This window comes from Anopheles gambiae, chromosome X, assembly GCF_943734735.2.
Source record: "Anopheles gambiae chromosome X, idAnoGambNW_F1_1, whole genome shotgun sequence".
Lineage (NCBI taxonomy): Eukaryota > Metazoa > Arthropoda > Insecta > Diptera > Culicidae > Anopheles > Anopheles gambiae.
Window position 1 is genome coordinate 23523407 of NC_064600.1, and position 6000 is coordinate 23529406.

Consider the following 6000-nt stretch of genomic DNA (forward strand, 5'->3'; position numbering starts at 1 on the left):
TATCTTTAGCCAAATATTTGTAGCATCGCAATCCAAAATATTTGAGTGTCAAAGCGGAGCCAATTTCCTCTTTCGTCCAAACTACACGTTGTTTCTTTTTCAAAATAATATCTATCTGGTTTTCAGATAATGTTGGCTTCAATCTTTCTTTCATTGCTGTGACAAGTGCAGCTTCATCTATACCTGCATCCTTTTTTGAAATATGTTTCTGTAAGCTATCTATTTCTGCCTTTAGTCGCTTATTTTCATTGAAGTATGAATGCAGTTTATCTCTTAAATTAGTATTCACTTCGATCAGTTTTCGATTATCTTCTTTCATTTGATCAAGTTCCCTTTTCATGTCTATACTTGTTTGGCTGGGCACGTTCTCTACATCGCTGAAATATTCTGAATCTATTTGAAATTCTACATTTGGCTGGTTACACTCTTTCAATGGGGCTATCATATTCGATGGCTCGTTTTGAATAAAATCGGCTGGTTGTATCAATGATGGAATAGCTAATAAAGAGATAATGTGATGAAATGATAATTACTGCATAAAGCTCATATCTTTCCTTACCATATGGTTTCAATCTCTTCAGTACTGGCAAGGTTTGTGGTAAAGATGATTTTGCCATTTGATAGTCGTCGGGTTTGAAATGGAGAGAGCACACAGTAGATATTTTGGTTGGTTTCCAATGTTCATCCCGCTTACAGAAATCAATCCACTTAGGCAAAGAATCGTCTGATGGAAACGAGTGGAAAGTTATGTTCAAACCCCGCTTCTTTACATTTTCTGCATTATTTTTGCAGAATGCAGCTGCACATGAGCGAGGCATGTTGCTTCCTACAAACTTCTGTGGACACAGCTACAAACAACGCTGCTTCCAGATTTGCTTTTTCTCTAAAAATAGAAAATAAATCCATTTAATACATTCCCTGCAACTTGTACAATTTATATTTTACCTGGTATAATAAAATATTAACACCCGAAAGCGTAATATTTTCTTTTACACGATTTTAGTCACACACTTCTCGCCGTTGCATCAACAACATGGATCAGTCCAATAGCTATCAAATGTAAACAAACCGTCCAGCCGACCCGGTTACAAACTGTCAAACTTTATTTCATTTTTCTAAAATCCCGCAAGCCAAATGTTCTACATAAGCTCACCTCCCTTTCATTCACTTTGGTCAATAGGCAAAGCTTTTTGTCATTCGTACATTTTCAATGTGTTTATTTTTGGTGCGGCCACGAGAAAAGCTCTTTTTTGCAGTTGACAAGCAATTTTGACAGAATTGAAAAAAAATTCAACATTTTTTCAGCTCCGTGGCCACGCGCTAACAGAGTAGTCAGAATCATGAAGTATTATGACGATTAAAAAGTTAGACCATAAAAATTTTCCATGGTTTTTGTTAGGCTTCGTAGATGTATATACAATCGATATTGTAAACCGTGAATTGTTTGCATTAAGTTGAAAAACCATAGAAAATCTGTATAACAGAATATAAGAGAGGCTTTTTTTTCACTGTTTTTCTTGGAGAAGGAAAGGGATTGTAGAATGCAATAGCAGTGACAGAGAGGGACAGCATGTACAAGTAGGGAGAATAGGTTGACAGTTGTTATTGAACCACCGCCGAAGACGGGCGAATAAATAATACACCGGACCAGAACTCTACACTCTTGACTCCTACCATCCGGCGTTTGACTTCAATATACGTATTAACTCGTCGACCCAACGCAATTCGACGACTCGACAAAACTCGACGACAACCGCATTTTATCGTTATAACTTAGCTAAAGCTGACTATGTGAAACTGAACGACATGATATGCTAAGTCCACTTCTGTTTTCTTTGTTCATCAATGATGTTTGTTATGTTTTACCTCCTGATGGTCATCTCCTTTATGCGGATGATATCAAAATCTTTTTACCTGTGTCTTCTTCTTCTGATTGTCTGAGACTTCAGCATTACCTCAATGCATTTGCTCATTGGTGTTCATCCAATTTACTTCGCCTGTGTCCCGAAAAATGTTCTGTTATTTCTTTCTCTCACTCTCTTTCTCCTATTTTATTTAACTATACTCTCTCTAGCGCTTCCCTCTCTCGTGTTATGTCCATCCGTGACCTTGGTATTATACTTGACTGTCGTCTTAACTTTAAACTGCAGCTTGATGAGGTGCTACTAAAAGCAAATCGAACCCTTGGGTTTATCTTACGTTTTACCTCTATTTTTAGAGATCAAAGCATCCTAAGAATCCTTTATTGTGCTTTGGTAAGGCCTATTCTTGAATATGCAAGTATCATCTGGAATCCTCCCACTATTGATGGCTGTTCGAGAATTGAAAGCATTCAGCGCCTCTTTACCAGGATTGCCTTTCGTCGTTTGTTCGGTGCTGCCTCACTACCTCCCTATGAAACGCGATTGCAGTTATTCAATCTTCACTCCTTAAGCTTCCGCCGCCAAGTGTTTCAGGCTTGTTTTATTGGTGGCTTATTACTTTCTGCTACTGATGCTCCTGATTTACTCTCGTCCATCTCGCTGTATGTTCCCTCTCGTTCTCTTCGTCCACGTGATCCTCTGTCAATTGAAACACGTCATACTCTTTATACTTTCAATGACCCTCTTCTGTCCTGTTTCAGGTTGTTTAACCACTTTTACTATCTCTTTGATTTCGACTCCTCTCTTAACTCTTTCCGTAACCGTATTTTTTCTTCTAATTCCCTTTAATTATTCTCCTTAGTTTTCTATTACTCTCTTTTTTTTTGTTTTTGTTAAGTTTATGATAGTCTCTACGCTCTACTCTTGTTTTATTTTCTTTTCTTTTTTGCTAGGTCAAGACTAGGCTAGTTAGGCTTAGTTTTTCATGAATTATTTTGTTTATTTGTTAGTATTAAATTAGTTTTAAGTCTATTATATTTAGCCTTGATGGCGGATATTGTATGAAATAAATGAAATGAAATGAAATGAAATGAAATGATATCAATGTTTAACAATCGCTTTCATTGTTCCAATTTTGTTTCACTTGACGAAGCAGTATGTTCATTCTCGTCCTTCATGCTGCAAGCCTTTGTTGTATGCGTCCCAGTTCAGCGTCCTAAACCCAACCCCCCCCTGGGCGGACCGCACACTCAAACGACTTAAACGTGTAAAAAGAGCTGCTTATCGTCATTACCAAACGCGCCGCTGCCAAAGATCTCACTTGATCTACTTTGACACGCACTCGATATACTGCAGCTATAACAGGTTTCAATATGGCACATATTTGAGTAAGATTCAACGTAACCTCTGCAGGTGGCCTGACTCGTTTTGGCGCTTCTACAAGAGCAAAACAAAATCCACGCATACACCGAAATCTATTACGTACAAAGGAGCAACAAGTGTCAACACTAATGAAATGTGCAATCTCTTCGCGGATCGCTTCGCAGATTGCTTTTCACCGGCCATGAATGATACCGATACCATTGATGCTGCTCTCGTCAACACTCCGGCTGGCGCAATTAACATGAGTACTCCTTTCATCGACAGTGAGATCGTTTTATCTGCCCTAGCGCAATTAAAGCCTTCCTTCGCTCCTGGACCCGACGGAATTCCTTCTACCGTGCTGAAACGCTGCCAAACGACAGTCGCTATCGCTAGCCAATGGCTACTTTCCCAAAACATGGAGGAAATCTTGGATGGTTCCTATTTACAAAAAGGGCGACATGACAGATGCCATCAACTATCGGGGTATTACATCTTTGTGTGCCATTGCCAAGGTGTTCGAACTAGTGATATACAAAAATCTGCTACATGCATGCTGCAGCTACCTAAGCCCGTATCAACATGGATTCGTGCCAAAAAAGTCGACTACCACGAACCCGGTTGAATTCGTAACCTATTGCATTAGCCAAATTGATGCCGGAGCTCAAGTCGATGCAATTTATACAGATCTGAAAGCAGCATTTGACTCTCTTCATCAAGCAATTTTTCTCGCTAAACTCGAAAAGCTACGATTTCCGTGCTCGCTCGTACAGTAGCTTAAGTCTTACCTAATTAATCGCACATACATCGTGAAAATTGATAAGCACATGTCCAAAGAAATAGTCAGCAGCTTGGGTGTGCCACAAGGAAGCAATATTGGCCCGCTTAATGTTCATCAACGATGTCACCCTCGCTCTACCTCCCGACCAAGGATAATGTATTTAGAAGGTTGATTTTTATCGCTTTTGCTGGGCGACATTGTGGGGGACATCTGTCATTCTCTGCATACAAATTTCATTACCCCGCACCAGTCCTCCCCGATTTTTATACCGGAGCCCACGGAAGAGAAATGTCAAGTCGAGAAATGTCATTTTGCTCTGAACAACTTCACCTTGTCATTTATAACACCTTGCTCCCGACAGTATCAGTCTGTTTGCCGACGATGCAAAAATTTTTGCGCCTATTCACAACACAGGTGATTGTACATTCCTGCAAGACTGCATCGAAATTTTCTGTTCGTGGTACAAGCGTAATGGACTGACTATCTGCATCGAGAAATGCTACTGTTGGAGAACATAAACATTAGGCCGCGGGGCCACGGGGCTTTCTCAAGCTGAGAAAACGTTCTCAAGCACTCATTTAAGTTTCTCAAGCACTCAAAACTTGTTCTCAGACTCAAGCCCGTGGCCGTCGTCAGTTTTTCTCACCCTGAGAGACTGATACAGGCCGCGGGGCCATGGGGATTCTCAGCGCTCATTTTCTCAAGCACTCATGAGTGCTTTTGAGAAATCCTCGTTCTCAGCGTTTGTCGAATCGGAACAAAATCGGTTTTGAGAATCTTTGAGAATCTTTGAGAAAGTTGACGATGCAGCGATCGGCTAACTGAAATATGACCTTTTGTGCTATTTGTGTTTCGGTAATCATTTTGGAAAATGTATTCAATGTTTATAATTGAAAAAAAAAATTAAAAAATATGCGATCAAAAACATATTTTCTATTTAAAGCTCCAATTAAAGCTTGAGTGGCAATATCAGTTTCTCAGAGTGAGAAAAACTGACAACGGCCACGGGCTCGCGTCTGAGAACAAGTTTTGAGTGCTTGAGAAATTGATATGAGTGCTTGAGAACGTTTTCTCAGCTTGAGAAAGCCCCGTGGCCCCGCGGCCACAGACACTCAAGCTTTATTTAGAGCTTTAAATAGAAAAACAGTTTTTAATCGCATATTTTTTTAACGTTTTCAATTATAAACATTGAATACATTTTCCAAAGTGATTTCCGATAAACAAATAGCACAATTCTCCATATTTCAGTTAGCCGATCGCTGCATCGTCAACTTTCTCAAAGATTCTCAAAGATTCTCAAAACCGATTTTGTTCCGATTCGACAAACGCTGAGAACGAGGATTTCTTAAAAGCACTCATGAGTGCTTGAGAAAATGAGCGCTGAGAATCCCCATGGCCCCGCGGCCTTACAGAAGGTAAACATTGGGGTGACGGGACGACTCATGATAACGAGTAGTGGTTACACGCGCGAGTCGGAAAGTTGAAAATCGTAGGCGGCGCAATTCGCTATAAAAAGGGCTGGGCTGGCGCCGTAGGGCCTTTTTCGACGGAACATTTCTGTAGCGTGAACAACCACTAGAAGTGAGTAATGTTTTGGCGTGGGTTAATAATCCGCAAAGTACCACTTACTTTGTTAATAATATTAACACTTTTCACACACGACCTAAACAAGACTCACAACACAATCCGAACGCTACATTCCAAAATATTATTCTAACTTTTCCGTGCTAATTAAAAAAGACTAACCGAGTGAAAGTGAGTGCAGTGAAATGTTCGGAGCTAATGGTGATAACCAGGAGACGGGAGCCGACTCGATGGCGGGACGCGTAGAAGTCCAAGCCAACCAAGCAGCGCCATGGAGTGAGCCAGGCCCCTCGACTGCGGAAGGGTTACATCGGGCATTGACCCCAAGGGTCATTGACCAGCGAGATGAGCGTCATTTGCGGTCACCGCTGCCCGGTCCTTCGAGGATATCTTTCGTGTCGCTTTATGATA